The sequence below is a fragment of the Stegodyphus dumicola genome, chromosome 5 (assembly GCF_044657685.1).
Source record: "Stegodyphus dumicola isolate Sdum_Otavi_A_Nest chromosome 5, ASM4465768v1".
In the NCBI taxonomy this organism is placed as follows: domain Eukaryota; kingdom Metazoa; phylum Arthropoda; class Arachnida; order Araneae; family Eresidae; genus Stegodyphus; species Stegodyphus dumicola.
The window spans coordinates 233,108,826-233,125,520 of NC_140772.1; the positions used below are offsets into that span (position 1 = coordinate 233,108,826).

Sequence of the window (16,695 nt, forward strand, 5' to 3'; positions counted from 1 at the left end):
CGATTGTTTCAAAAATTAGTAAATAATTTTATGCAGTTTATTTTAATATAGCTTTAAACTGCTTGCAAAAGTGACGGTAACACACTTTAACAGGTTGATGGCGGTGAGGATATTCATTGTTCATTTCGTGCGGCGGCACTTGAATTAGCGACCACTTGAATGTCTGTTTCGTGGGGCAGCGCTGCGATACCATCTGAAAGGTTTCAGATTTTAAATTACGTTTAAAGAGGCGTTTTTTAACGTTTTGTGTGTTACCTTTATTTACTAAATACCATGTTCCATGTATTCAAACTACTAAAATTCAGTTCAACAGCAATATCGCAAATTAATTTTTAAAATGAGCCAATCTTTATAATTTCCAATACAGAGTCTCGCTAGCTGGAAACAAAAAAGTTTTTTTTTTTTCGTGCAATGTTGCCATCGCTCGCTTTGAAATCGTTTTGTCTTTTAATCAAAAATTCGTCGAAGTGTTACAAAATCTGAAATTGATTATAAAAGAGATTTCAAATTCAAATTAGGGCTTTCACATGCCCATATTCTATGGTAGATTACGTTATTCAAATTTCGATGGCTGTAGGTACCGTGGTTTTATCACAATGAGAAAAACATACGCATATTTATGCAGATTCTTCATCATTTAATTCTTTAAATATAACAACATTTAAATTCCACAAAAACGACGTTTCACCGGACATTATTCAAATTTTTAATCTATTAATACTAATTATACTTCTATTAGTACTACTAATTACCTACCTGTACTATTACTAATATAGTTATTAAATCAAATTTTATGTAAAAGTACAACAGAAGTTTATCAGTATTACGGAAAAGGTTTTCACCACAATTATATTTTATTAAGCAGTTAAGGTTAACGTAATTTCGTAATCGTAAACGTTAGTGTCAACGTTTACGAAAAAAAAAGCTAAGGTTAACGAAATTTCTTAACTATTGGCTTTTTATTCTTCTCTTATGTATGATATAAACGTGAGACAGTTTACCATAGCGTAGAGACATTAAGTTAATTGCAAAGCAGGCAAGATGAAAAATGAGCAAACACCTTCGCCGGGAATCAAACCACGTCTGGAATACCGTCCCAGCGTGCCGAACCAATACACCACAAAGGCACTCCAGGAAGGCGGGCGAAATACCTTATAATACAGTGAGTGACGTAGGAAATTCCTCTACGATTGTAGTTTACTACAGAACATCCTCCACTTTGCTGATAATCTTATAAAGTTAGTTAGTTAGTTCTAAGCACTGGCTTCCAGCCCACCTTGCAGGCGAAACCTGCCATATGGCTATGAAAGGACATGCGAAGCCACAAGGCATAACAATAAAAAAGTAAAAACAACGGAAAATAAACAACCTTAATACTCATCTGGTAATGAGTTCAGAATTATGCAATCGCACAAAATGAACATAAAAGCTAAAACAAAAGAAAAAATGCAGATACATACCTTCTAAACACTATCGGTGAAATAGTATATAGATGTGTCGTTTTCATTTCTGTGATTTTCCTAAGTTTAGAATCTTTATAAGGTTTTACTTTTAAGTAGTTATTATTATTCAAATCTCCTTTATATTATCAAAATTCATCTTAAATTTTTAAGTTACTTCAATTATTTCTGTTTTCAGTATGATTTTCTGCTTTGTTAGATCTCGATACCAATATTCTTCTTATTCTCATTCACAATTTGCATGATATCTCTTGCAAATTTTCTAAACAATTTATAGTTACTAAATAAATTTCGCAAATTTATATTTTCCTCTCACACTTTCTGTCAGGCAGCAGTCCTCGACGAAATGCTTTGAATCGCCGAATTTATTACAAACTTTACATATATCATTTTCCTGGACGTGGATCCCTTCTAAACCTTACAAGATACTTTTTCTCTCCTGCCTGTCTTCGTGGAATAATTGGGAACATGTCTTGACCAACCAATCGGGAGTTCCGGAGCTCCAGTCCTGGTGAGGACACTGCTTATTTTTCTTCTTCTGCTTCAATAAAACCTAATAACTCAACAATCTTCGAAAGCTTAGTATTACTAAATAACTTAACTCTTCAGAATAAAATATGTATTAACAGTGCTCTTTGCACTCTTTCTTTACATTATGTTTTTAGCTTTTAGGTTGAGTTATTGATCACGGCTGTCAATCTAGATTATGATGTTTCAGCAATAATTTGTAAGTTAGTTTCTCCTTTCTTGCAGCCTGTCTTCGTGGTATAATTGGGAACATGTCTTGACCAACCAATCAGGAGTTCCGGAGCTCCAGTCCTGGTGAGGATACTGCTTATTTTTCTTCTTTAAAAAATCTGATGAATCTACAACATGGCACCCGAACCAAAAGGCGATGGACAGTAACTATCATCACCAGGGTTTGGAGAATGGGTCCCTCCCCCCCACTCCGAAGTTCGAGTGAGGTGAGTTCATTGCATATATTTCCTATTTCGTCTTTGAAACACCTAACTTCTAAGCCTGTAGAAATTTACTTAATGCAGAGTTTTTATAATCCTAAAGAAAAGTTGGGAAATTATAATAGCCTAATGCATAATTTTGAGAACAAAATTTCTGCAGTAACTTTCATTTTATCACATTTATCATAAACCGTGAAACGCAATTTGAACTGAATATTAATATACAGTATTAAGACTATGCAGATTCTAAATTATAAATTCTGATTTATACTACTTCGCCGAATATTAACCGAAATAATTACTATTTCGATTCTAAATTGTTTTTACAAATTAAGAGGGGTGATAGTACTCATCCGGATGAGCAATAATTACCATAGAACATAGAGTGGCATTCCACTCTGAGAAGCAGAAAAGAGGAATATTAGAATTCCAACCTGAACTTACAACAGTGTTGGGAAAGCGAATGAACGACACCAAAAGATGCACAATCAGCTTAGTGAAAAGCTCGGAGGTTGCACAAAACGGATAAAACCACAAACTTGGCGTTCGAGTGTTAATTCGAGCTCAGACTTTTATGGCAAACATGGTTGACAAGGTCTCAACCTCGCAAACGATCGCAACAAGTTAATTATCTAATCAAAGGCTGAATACACTGGTGTGCAAAAATTAAGGACGAAGTTGAAAAATTAGCATATCAGCTGAACGAAGAGGCAGAGCGGACAGAAAGACCAGTCAGGAGATTAAGTAAGGTGATGTACGGTTGGAATTTTATTTCTAGTGAAATTTTTTAAAGTCCCTTAAACAGAAAAAAAAATGTGGAATTTTGTATTCTACGAAGAAATTGAAGATGAGTAAAATTGCTTTCATTCGTTTTACTATTCATTACTTCAAAATCAAATCGTACATCAAGTGTTTCTCACTACTCTTAAGAAAGGATCAAATTGGAAAATTCAGTTTGGTGCTGATTTTAAATAAACCAGTTGTAATTCTATAGACAATGATACTGGAACTATTGACATAAGGCATAACTATAGACATAAGGAATAATCATTAGCATGTCTCATTCTTGCAGTATTACATTGGTGTGCAAAAATTAAGGACAGAGTCGAAAAATTAGCATATCAGCTGAACGAAGAAGCAGAGCGGACAGAAAGACCAGTCAGGAGATTAAGTAAGGTGATGTACGGTAGCACATGCGCAGATATGCAGGTAGACGTAATGGGGGAGTGTCTGAGTAGTATAAAGCATGTTGTCGGTTTAAGATCAGTATTTCTGGCAAAGAGATTGCACGCTGTATAGCAGTTAAAGTCACACCGAGTTGCTGCCTCAGCGAGAAATGGCGAATAATCAATCTGTTAGACGACATCTGGATGCTTTTACCCGAGGTCGAATCATTGGGAAGTTGGAGGAAGGCCTCAGTGTGACAAGTGTAGCTGCAGAGTTCGGAATTGCTCACAGCATCGTTTCTCGACTTTGGAGACAATTTTAAACTACAGGAAGAGCTGTCCGGGGGTTTAGTAGTGGTCGTCCACGAGGAACCACACCCGCAGATGACCGGTATATTGCCTTACAGGCCAGAAGAAACAGGCGGCAGACAGCGGGAGTAATCGCTAGATACACGACACAGGCGACTGGACGACCGGTATCGCGTTTTACCGTGGCCAAAATACTGCACGGTGGTGGTCTGTTTGCACGACGCCGTGTACGGTGTGTACCTCTAACGCCTGCCCATCGGAGAAGGCGTTCTCTGTGGTGCCGGGAACACCGGAATTGGAGAGACAATGAATGGGGACGAGTACTCTTTACAGATGAGAACAGATTCAGTCTGAGTAGCGATTCTCATCGAATACTCATCTGGAGAGAGCGGGGAAGCCGCAATCATCCCTCGAACATCATTGAAAGGGACCGGTATGGAGGTGGCGGTGTTCTCGTTTGGGGAGGCATCATGCTTGGTAGTCGTACAGAGCCTCACATCTTCGACGCAGGTTCAGTCAACGGGATCGGTTATTGTAACGAGATTCTTCTTCCATATGTGAGTCTTTTTAGAGGCGCTATGGGGCCGCAGTTCCTTTTCATGGATGACAATGCACCATGTCATCGCACAGTAGCTGCCGAACAGCTCTTAGAGAGTGAGGATATTGAACGTATGGATTGGCCGGCACGATCTCCGGATCTCAATCCCATCGAGCATGTATGGGAATTTCTAGGCAGACGCTTGGCAGCTCGTACCTTACCACCAGTAAAGATTCCGGAGCTTCGATTGGCGCTGCAAGACGAATGGGCAGCAATGCCTCAACAACTCATTGACACCCTCATTCTCAGGATGGGCAGACGCTGTGAAACCTGCCTAGCAGTCAGGGGTGACCATATCCCCTATTAAAGACCGGATGTTTCTTGCTGGACACCCATCACAGGGATGTTTTGGCCTTCAGTCGCATTGCGCTCCATGCTACATTTTCAATAAAACTTCTTTTCATCCTTCTGATTTCTCTTTTAGTAGGTGTTGCTTACATTACTCATGTCCTTATGTATTGGGGATCTTACGGTATTAAATGTGTTGATTTGGAAAGCTTTTGTACAAAGTTATATTGAAAAAACCGTCTCGTCCTTAATTTTTGCACACCAGTGTATTATCAACTAACTCCAACTTCCGCTGCATGCTGAGATTAGCATGAAAAGTTCATGCTGTGTTCTGGTTGTCAGAACTTCATGTCCCATAGAATTGAGCTTCAAGTTGAATGAGCGCAGCACAGTATGTCCAGGAGGACAGGATAGAAGATGGTGAAAGGGGAAAAAAACTTCTACCTTGATACTTGATATCAATGGAGCAGGTTTTCCATCTAATAAATAATTATCCCTAATAATTTAGATAGTTAACTTGTTGCAATTGTTTGCGAGGTGGAGACCTTACCAACCAAAGATGTGTATTTGAGTGTTTGTGCACTCTCTGAGTTTTTCACTAAACTGTTTGTGCAGCTTTTGGTCTCGTTCAGTCGCTCTCCCAACACTGTTCTAAGTTCAGGTTGGAATTCTAATATTTCTCTTTTCTGCCTCTCAGAGTGCATTGCGACCCTATGTCATCCTTTGCGTTACTCCAGTAGAAGCGCTTTCGAATTCTCTGCAACGTCTTCATTATTCCGAAGTGGCATCCTGTGGGGCTGCTATGTAGTTCTTCAGTGACGTCCGGGATCCGAGATCTTGGGTGTATCAGTTGCCATCGGAATGTCTTTCCAATCATCCGATTCGAGTTTCCGGTACAAGATTCCGTTTTGAATATGGAGCGAGTGCCAAAGAGCCCCAATATTGGTTTGTCGTAGGACTATAGATCGAAATATCCTGTCGGGTAAGTTTTCTGTTTGAGGACTTCATTAAGTCGATTATCGTTTCAATGTAGATTATCGGTTTAATTTTTAATTCGCCTATGAACTGATAAAGAAATAAAAGGTAGACAGAGTGTGAGCCTATTATTTCATAAGAGTCGTTTCAACTAAACTTCTGGGTCTCCTGCTTCGCGGAGTAGAGTCTAGAAATATGTTAGTCGGTTTTAACGGATAAAGAAGAAATTGTGGTGAATAAAATTAATTCCGGCGTACTTGTAATTGGTTTTGAAAAAAGTGTTGCATTATACTCTTTGACCAATGTAAAATTATATGGGCCTCGCATCGAAAGTTGGTAACATTAAGAAACCTTTCGTGATACAAATATCTCGATTGCATATTTATCTTCAGCAACAAAAATATTGCTTGATTTATATCTTCAAGCTTTTGCGACAAAATAAATTACGAATCTATCAGTTCGTATAAATAGTTCAATTGTAATGGAATATTTTTCATTTATGTAGAAAATGGTAATTACCCAGCTACATAAAATTAAGTAACAATTAATTACCAAATAACTTTTTCGGGTTTATACTAAACATAGATTCACAGAATGGGAAAAAAAAGAACTTCATTATAATTAGCTCCAGTAAAATGAGTTTTAAAGTAATAAAGGTTTTGTATGTTATATCGCATATAGTCTTCAACGAAAGGAAGTGTGGGAATACTGCTATTAAAAAATACGGAAAAAACTAAAATAAACGTTAAAATTAAGATTTAATGACCTTTCAGCTTATTTGCTGGAGTGTTTTGCTTAAAAGGAAATTTGGTAGCTTCAAAAAACTAATAAATTTAGTTCCAAAATGATAAATACTGTTCATTTAAAGTATTTCAGATACTCAGTTTAAATGTAGTTTACTCTATTAAATGTATTGTATATTTTCATAATAAACTTGCATTTTATAAATACTTATATTTCATAAATTTACATTTTTTCCAGAAATAAAACAGAATTTAACTAATGTTATTTTTCAAATGTACGGCAAGGTCTCCACTTTTCCTACAGATGATTTTTCATGACATGTTTCGATTTTTATCATATGCAGTGCCACTAATATAATCAGTGTAATATTATTAAAGATTCTATTTTTAATCACTTTTTTGAAACCCAGATCTTATGAAGATGCAGAATGATTCTGAGTTGCATAAAAAATGCAATCAAAAATATAAATAAAAAATCCAGATTATGAGGAATGATTAAAATATCAATAATTTATCAGCAAAATAGGCCACTGAGGAATGTTTTTAATGATAGCATAACTTACACCATGCTCGACTTAAATACTAAATGTTGATCTGTGTTTTATCGGAGCAATTATTTCTCCCCAGCTTATTTTTTGTTTCGGGTGAAACAAAAAAATCGTCGGCAAACACATTATATCCCACGACACTTCTCCCGGCTTTCATAAAAAACCCCTTATGGATGGGGAGTTTTTATTTTTTTATTAGTTTTTTTTTTAATTTTTCGGAGTAATTATTAAAATTTCTTTCTAGATTCCACAGCAAATCGAAATTTTTGACAATATATTAAAATACACGGAAAAGAAATGCGAACGTCATTGCTGTGGTTTCTCATTCATAGAAATGTTTCGTTAAAATTTGTAATTAATAATGGTTATATGAAATGACACAAATACGTAACCTATGAAAGTATTTTTTTTTTCGAAAATGCAATCGTCGTCGCATATAATTTGTAAACTCCAAAGTCTCTGAAGGAAGATTTTTGCTTTGGTTATAGTAGGATTTACCGAATGAAATATTCGAAAATATCGGACAGAGGACCATTTTAGTTCTGATTAATAGGTAATACAATGCTGGCAATTCTGGATTTCTGTCTAAATGATTCCATGAGGAATTTAATCGGTTCAAGAAAAATTGCTTTCAGTTTCCTTAGGACTTTTTCAAGGGAATTAACACTATGAATTTACCATCATCATTTTGAGTTTAAAAAAAAATGGCATAGCACTTCCTTAACACCTTTTGGAAGTTCTGTCTATTGGATTTGGTATATTTCCTCTAACATTCATATATATTTTGCCAAATCTTCTGTTTCACTTCAAACCGCAATACAATCTATTCTGGTCAATCCATTCACAAATACTTCCACCTACAATACGGCAAATTTCTGCATTTTGTAGTACTAAGTTACAATTTAGAACATGCAAATAACAAAAAGTTCAAGAAATACCTTTGCTACAAGAAGTAAGTATATATATTTTCTCTGGTTCGTTAGAATGAAGAAAATGGTTTAGTTTAACAGTAAGCGGAAATCAAATTCTGAAATTATAAAATACCTAAAAGCAATTGCATATGTAATTTTAGATACAATAAGACAATCTAGCATCGATAAAAGTTATCTGCACTCTAGCAATTTATGGCAGTCGCTTCAAATTTTGGGTTCACTAAAGCCTTAGTTAAACCCTATACGGAAACATACGAAGTTGCAATCTGCCCACTAGTTTATACTTCCAAAATTACTCATTAAACTAGGATCATTTAACATTCTGGCTTCTCCTAAACTTCCCTCTCTATTCTTAATATAGGCAATTGCAGTGGGAAAGCGTAACAGTTTTTAAAAACATGAGCATCGTTCGTAGTTCTCTACAAGTAACGTTATTTGAATACGGAAAAGAATTATCTTCCTGAGGGAAGTGACCTTTTTGTGGAGAACTTTCCAAGGGAAATGGGCTAATGTTATACACAGAGAAAAACACGAAACCATCCTTGCAGGCAGACCGTTCTCTGGGACTCGAGTGTTTAGGAATGACGATATTATATAATATTTCTTGTTTAAGTTACACGTATTTCTTTGCTTTGCTTAAATTACACTTCTTTCCTATTGTTTTCTAATCCAAAACATTCTAAAAATATTCGTTTTGAATACCTGAAAAATATTTGTCTCTAATGTTTACAGAAGAAACCTACGAGGTGATGGCAGTGCCTTCAACAAAATTTTAAACAAATTAAAACTAATTGATTTCTTTTTAAACATTTATTTAGGATTTCTTTAATTTTATTTTTTTATTGTGTACATACGGAAAACTCCATTCTACTAATTAACATACTTAGTAAATCAGTCAGTAAAGAAATAATGAAATATTAATCTGAGTAGAAATACCTATATTATACCGAACGCCGTTATATGAAGAGTAGGAAATATTTAATGAACTTATTAATCAAATATTTATATATACTTTCCAGAGGCTAAATAGCAACACTCATTAAAAGCAGGGAAAGAATGTGCTTATATATTTCTTTTCGGGTTTGACGTTCCCACGTGACTTTTCCCGTCACTCGCAGCTTGTCTGAAGGGAAGAAGAGGGTTGGGGAAACAATTACCTAAAATGCTAGAGGACATTTCTTTCTAAGACGTTTACAACCCTCGCATTCTTGTACTTAAGAAAGCTTTCTTCTCCCCTTTCCTCTAATTGAAGAATCATCATGAATTGAAACTATTTTTAAGAGAACAATGGCATAAGCTGTAAGTCGGTAAATATTGATCTTCCGTGTGCGTTGAATTTGAAAACGGTATTGAACAACTGGGAATATATTTGTCTATCGAACTTTGTATTTGCGGTAGAAGTCTATATGTTAGCTAAATTATGAAAAGTTATCTACTCGGATTTTTAATTCTTATTACTTCTGCCTAAAGAAAATAAGAAGTTATTGAAATGATATACAGTAAACGAATACTAAAATGAAATCTGATCAAAGGTGCAAATTCAAACAGCACAAAATTCCTTTTAACCAGTTAACTGTGATTGACAAGTATAATCGTTATGGAGAAGTGATACGATTATGTGTATTGACGAGAATATTCGTCATGCGTGAGGGAGGTTCATTTAGTAAGTACTGTACATAATGAAAACGTAATAGAAACAGAGAAAAGAAAAATAATAACAAAGAAACCGGAGCTAGTGATTGATTATAATAAAAAAATGTGTGGAGTGGATATGAGCGGCCACAGCAAGAAAACGACTCAAAAAGTACTACAAAAATATTTCTCCATTTCTTAAAAATTATGTGTCTGAATGCATTCATATTATATAAAAAACATAATGGAACATTATCGAGTATCAACATTTTGCTCAAATTTATTGAAGACACTTTTGCGACGTATCCATTTGAAAGAAATAAATCGACACAAACTCGGCCATTTAGACCTAATATAAGCCAATTAGGCGGGAATCGTGTTCCGGATTATATACCCGGAACATCGAAAAAACAACCCTACGCGAAGGTGTTCGCATCGCTACAAACGTAAGATCAGGAAGGAATCGCATTACTGGTGTTCGAGTATAGTTCGATTAAGTCTCATTGTGTATAGTATCTTGTCCCATTGTGTATATCTTACCAGCGCAACTTACTCTGTGATTGACGAATATACTCGTCATGGCTCGATTCTGGCGACACAAAACGTCGCGCCACAGTTAACTGGTTAAGGGCTAAACTACGTTAGATTTGTGTTAGCTTCGGCTAAGTCTCTTTTAGTTAGTTCTAAATTAGTTCTTATTTGTTATTTTGAGTTCAAGCCCGAGTGGAGGCTTTGTTGTAAGCCCAAGAAAGGGGCCAACTGTTTATCTTGTTTTGAGTGAAATAAAGAGTAATTAACCTTTCTTAAGTCTATGACTTTTGTTATTTGAACTCAACGATAAGTTACTAGCTTTCACGACATTTATTTTAGACAAAAAGTGTGAAGAACTCTATAAACTATTACGCATATTTCCAGAAAAAACGAATTATTCGTTTCCAGATTAAGAAAAATCCGGATCATGAAAATCAAATATATCTGGCTATTTCAATTAAGCAAAACTAGACAGAATACTTTTAGATAAACTTTTAGTGAGTCTTCGAAATTAGTTTATCTGTTTCTAAGGAATCAAATTTAATTGACAGATGTGAAGTAACATCATTTCATGTTCAAAATATCTTAGTAATGACATTTAACGGCTATCGAGAATCATTTAGGGTTTTGATTCCTTGTCTTTTCAAATATAAGCTACTCCAATAAAAGTAGACATATATCTTTAGCAAGCTAGGAAAATGAAAATAAGGAGGTATAATTAGGAACTGTAATCAGAGAAAAACTTTATTCATCAAACACTTTTGAATTGAAATGAGGTGTATATTATTACCGTCATTTTAGATTACTTCCAGTTTAAAAAATAACCATACAGAATAAGAAATATTTACTGATAAATATATTTTTGTCAGCCCTGGATCATAGACTTTGATTTTCAATGGAGTCGCCATGACTTTGCTCAAGTACATCGCATTTTTGATCGATTATACAAGGAGAAGTTGAAGAACTTCGAGGTGAACTTTAAGAAGATACTATATTCGTAAACATTCATCCATACTCTAGGCAACTGCATTTCAACTCTATCTACGTAATGTACTTAATTTATACTTGAAACTCTAAATATTTATACTTCGTTTTATAAGGAATTTTCTCCTCTTTGATTGTCTTTGTGGCGTAATTTGCACATCCAGCTAGCCACCCAAAACTCTGGAGTTAAAATTTTAGTAAGGGTAGCGATGATGTCTCACGTTTTTTGATTCTGTTATAGTTGCTCAAAAATGGCACCACATGGATTTGGCATCTGAGTTTCCCCCTTCATCATTCGCCCTCTAAATGGGAGAAAATGCAAGAAATTTTCTTCTGACACACTGTGCTATTCGTGTTATACTTGAAAGCACGTCTGAGTAACAATTATGTAAAGTCCGGAAAACGAATCCCGGCCAGGATATAGAAACATTGTCATGCCTCCTACTTCAAAAAATTGAATAGAATCTACAATTTCGATCGTGCGGTATATTAAGTCATGAAAAGAACGTTACATTAATCATGTAAACTGTATGTCAGCATGTGAAATACACTTAGAAAGTAATGCATTTTTTGACATGGAGATAAAAGTAAATACCTGTGACCCAAGCCGTATAATCTGTCATGAGATATATTCAAGCTATGTAAAGGTCATAACAAATAATAAACTTTTTATGTAAACGGTAAAAAGTTCAACAAAACTTTGTTACCCTGTTATGTCAGTATGGCAAAGCATAATATGAGAAATCTTATTATAAGCTTTTGAAATAAAAATTAATTTAGCAACAAATGATTTCATAACTTGCGTAAATTCAGTATTTAATTCAAAAAATAATTCTTCATGGATTAATTCACGGACCTCTTATGATTAAACTGTGAAAACCACCAAACATTTCGAAAGAACGGAAGATGAAAGAAACTATTCACAAATCGTTTTCGGATCATTAAAAAAATATTTGGTTAGTGAATGAATACCAGCTCAAATTGCAAGTTCAATAAATAAACTGTACCCAACACCTCTTGAAGCAAATTGTCTTCAGATCACTGTAAGATGCCAAAATAATTAATGAAAATATTAATTGTTATGCTAAGGCAAACTAGACAAAAGCACATTTCACAAAAAAAATTGTTTAATGGCTACAACCTTTAGTCAGGCATCGGATATATGTCAAGAGAGTCATATAAATAGTGAATAACGGTATTTTTAGACTTTATTTAGAGCGATCTTCTTTATCTGTTCGTTTGCTTGGTTAAATCAAGTATGATAATTAATTTTCAAACTCTATTCTACCAAGCAGATTTTAATTGAAAGAGAAACACGCGAATGTGAAGTCAAGCCAAAAGCAAGCTTAGGTTGGAGTAGATTTCTGAGTAAAGTGTTGCCGATTTCGGGGAAAATATGCATAAGACACTGGAATACAAAATATTTTCAAAGAGGAGGAACAAAGCATCGAATATGTATGCAAATCATTGACCGAAAGAAAAACGCGAATGTGTCCAGGAAAATAATAATGAAACGTACAAAAACTAAGATATTAGAAATCTGAAGCGATACGATGAACTGAACTGGAACTAATATCATGAAGTAAAGATCGTAAATCTTTACCAAAGTAAACCTTTTCGAGGAAATTCGACCTTTCCTTGCGGCATTTTATATTCACACTTTATTATTTTCGACTCTGAAGCCTTTCCTGTAAGTGTCTTGCCTTTCCTAGTTCCCTGTTTAGTTTTAATGACATTAATTTCATTGCAGTTCTTCCCAACCATTTCAAAATTCTCTCATCTTTGCTCCCTTACACTTTATTGTTTTTCTCCTCTACAGATGACGCTATATTCGCTCTCTCTTTGCTCTGTCCTCTCATTTCTTTATATATAGATGAATAGTGAACATAACAGCATAGTGAACTTAAGGGGATTGGAAGTGTGGCCCTCTATCCGATTCAGTGAGAAAATTAGACTATTTAACAAGTTAGGTTATTTAAAAATGATTGTGTAAATGATGTGTAAAATTTGAATGATGTATAAATTGAAAAAGCTGATTAATATTGTTGCATCTACCAGAAGAATTTAATAATAAATGTAATTAAAAATCATGTTAAGATTTAAGTGCAATTATTAACAAGCGCAGATATTTAATTTATAGTTTGTTGTTTTCCAGTCTCTTCTCAGTGTCTGGCAAATCCATTGGCTTTTGTGTAAAGCATTTGTCCAGATGTTAGCATTAAAGCTTCTCTCAACAACGAAACATTTCAGAAATGTGCTTCTTCAACACTCTCTGCTCCATTTTTCTCACAACCCACCAGCAACCGATCAGTAAAGTCACTGAAGACTGGTAGAGCTTTCCCATAATCAAATAAAATCGAAACTATTTTTCTGAACTTTTTGTTCGTGTCCAAACTGTTTTCTTGTGTAGAAGTTACAGCTTCAACCTTTTCATATGATACCAACGATAGATTTGATAAACGTTTCCATATACCAACAGTAGATTTGATAAACTTTTTCATATGATACCATCGGTAAATTTGATAAACTTTTCCATATGATACCAACGGAATATTTGATAAACTTTTTCATATGATACCAACGATAGATTTGATAAACTGTATTTTTAGCTGATACTGAGTTAAAATATCTGCTGTATCTATATTACATACGTTTTAAATGTCCACCTTATAGAAGCTTCACATTTACTGCTCGCAAATGGATGAACTGCCCGCACAAAAAGAGTGCAGAGAATTTGAAAGTTTGTGAGAGTTTTGTTCTGAAAAAAATCTGAAAAGGAAGATAATTTCGTCACCTACGTGTCCAGTAGGAACAAAATCATTCCCTAAGATAATTTGGGTCGCAAAACAAAGATTCAGTAATCCTTATAAAGAATATCTTATGTCTTGCAAAAGACTCGAAGAATACAAAACGCCTATTTCGAAGATGGAAACTTACAAATAAAAAAAAAAGGTAAGAATCAAAACGCTTCGTTCCCTAAAGAGAAATCAACTGCAAAACTATAAATTGGTAAAATTCATTTATTCTTTTCTTGAATATTCAAAATTTCATCATAACATGACTGTATAGTACATTCAAAGAATTTGAATGGAATCAAGTACTTATTCTTATATTTTGGGAGGGTTCAACTGTCATGTACACCAAATGCTGCTCTAGGATATGCTTATCGTACCTTCATTCTCCAAGGGTTAGCTTGCTTTTATTTAGAACACGCAGAAAAGTGCAGGTAAATGAAAATAACCTAGAAGCGTTTTCACTTACGAATAGAACATGAAATGCAGTTGGAATTTGGATCTAATATCCTAAACACGGTTGATATGAACAGTTAGTAATTTTTTCATTAAAGCGTAGAAATTCTGGTAAAAATGCGAAAAATAAAAAAATAAATTCAAAGATAATCCTTTTGTTTTCAAGTTCAAATGCAGTGATTCTTCTTCTTTATTACTTTCCTCTTTCTTTGAAAAAAAAAACATAAAATAAGATGTACATTAGAACCATTTCATATTACTCAAAAGATCTTTTAAATGTCATAATAATTAATTAATTATCATTAAAAACAAAAATCTGGGGACAAGCATACTAGATTTACGCTAAAACTTGGGAAAATTAGGAAAAAGATAATTTTAAGCGAAGATAGAAGTTACAGCATAGAAATTAGAATTATCGTATTAGAATTCATAACATAAAACATACAGAATTAAAATATTAGAGTCCCTTTCATTTTATGTAAAATTAACTTGAATTTGTGCATGACAATTTTGTTTCAAAATCCATCATTGTTAGGAACCAAAGAATTTATTTTTAGAATAATGCGAACAAGCATGCTAATATAAATAATTCTTTTAAATAATTTTGGCCATTAATTAATATTTTTAGCTGAAAAAAAAACCTTTTTCCGTATTTTATGTAGAATTAAAGCAAAGTACAGTGCATCTATAAGAGCATTTGACGATTCATTTCACTTATGTTGGCTATTAAAAGAACTAAGATTTCAGAGAAACATCATAGAAACATGTAATTTGTACTTCCTATCTTCAACTAATATTTTGCGTATGTCGGCATTTATTTTCAAACATGTCTTTTTGTAATTTAAAAGCGTACAACTCCAAATACTAACACTTTCGAATGCTATGTCTTAAATTTCATGGTAATAACGGGCAGCATACATACATTTTAGTTCATTTTGAGACAATGACCTTCACTTAGGTCATTTTCGTTCAGATTCCTCGAACGTAGCGGAAAAGTTGGGAAACTTCTTCCCTAACGAGCAAATATCGTCTTTATGCGAAGCAAATAACTATTCGTTCGAGGGAAGGTAATGGTAGATCCCAAAGATTCTTGCGATTATCTTAATAGGGTTATCATTTTTAATTATCCCGTTTGGCGGTCACGTTTTCTGGACATTAGGTCTTCTCCTTTGATGCGTACTCATTTCAAGTCGATGCTTTAGTGACTGGGAGCAGGAAATTTCGCTTCCACTCTTTTCTGTATAAACAAAATTGAAGTCAACTACACCGATCAAAACCAGTAGTTAATATGATCGCATTAACCACCAATGATAACGAAGATCGATATTTGTAAAAATAATATACATAAACTTTTATAGATTTATTTAATAAATACAGTGTTCAAAATTATTAGGAAAAAAGAATATTTCAGAGAGTTTTTAAACTCTGCAGTTGCTTTAGGTATAGAAAATATTCAGTCATTTGGACAAAAAGTCAGTTTACAATAAATTAAGAAATATAAGTCAATAATTTTATATGAATGAAGTTAGTGTTTCACAAGTATTAGGGACAGAGATCTAAATTGTACAGTATTTTACTACTGAAATGTATGATTCTAGATTTTTAGAAAGCTGATTATTTTTAGAAAGCTGTTCTTCGCTAGTTTTATATTTTATACAGTTCCAGTGGAATAACCATTTTTTAGAACCACTGTCCTACCAGTTTTCTAAATTAGTACATGAAGTCTTACTTTATTAATGAGTAGTAATATTTTTTCACTTGATCCACACTCGCAATAATATTCTCCCCATTATTTACTTTTAGGTAACATACGGTACGACATATTCTTTGTATAATTAATGAACGGCTCTTCGAATTTTCGACAGAATTGAGCCACGTTTCCTTGTGAAGCGCAAGACAATGAATGCTTTATTATAAGAACTTCCTCCCCTGTTTTAAAATCGAAATCTCTTATATGATTTTTAGTTTTTGTAAGTAAAGCTTTTGTTTTGCTCTTATGTATGTTTGCTCTTGCAATATTCTAGTATAATACTGCCTCGTTAATCACTTTCTGAATGTCTGTTAATTTAAATTCTGCCTCCCTTTTCTTCACAAAAAAGGCTGTTCAAGGTGATAATTATTTTCCTCCAAAAAATATTTCTGCTGGCGGTTTTTCGGTAGTATCGTGTTTGACTGTTCTTAGCGCAAAAGCCAGTTCGCTGACTTAGTCATCCCAGCGTCTGTGGTAATGTTTACATAACGGCGAATAATTTTAACTGTGTTCTTGTTTATGCGTTCTGCAGTATTCGATTGTAGGGGAATTATTTCTACCCACTTCGAAAA

The 16,695-nt window shown here is 34.1% G+C and overlaps 1 protein-coding gene across 1 annotated transcript in view; it reads left to right on the plus strand.

Annotated features, from left to right (window-relative positions):
* The first annotated feature begins 2,257 nt into the window (after positions 1-2,257).
* LOC118191572 (cyclin-dependent kinase 14-like) overlaps positions 2,258-16,695 on the plus strand; it is a 221,362-nt gene continuing 206,924 nt past the window's right edge. Inside the window, exon 1 of the mRNA XM_085817778.1 lies at positions 2,258-2,425. The gene's annotated coding sequence lies outside the window, so the exon portion shown is untranslated. The remainder of the gene's footprint in view (positions 2,426-16,695) is intronic.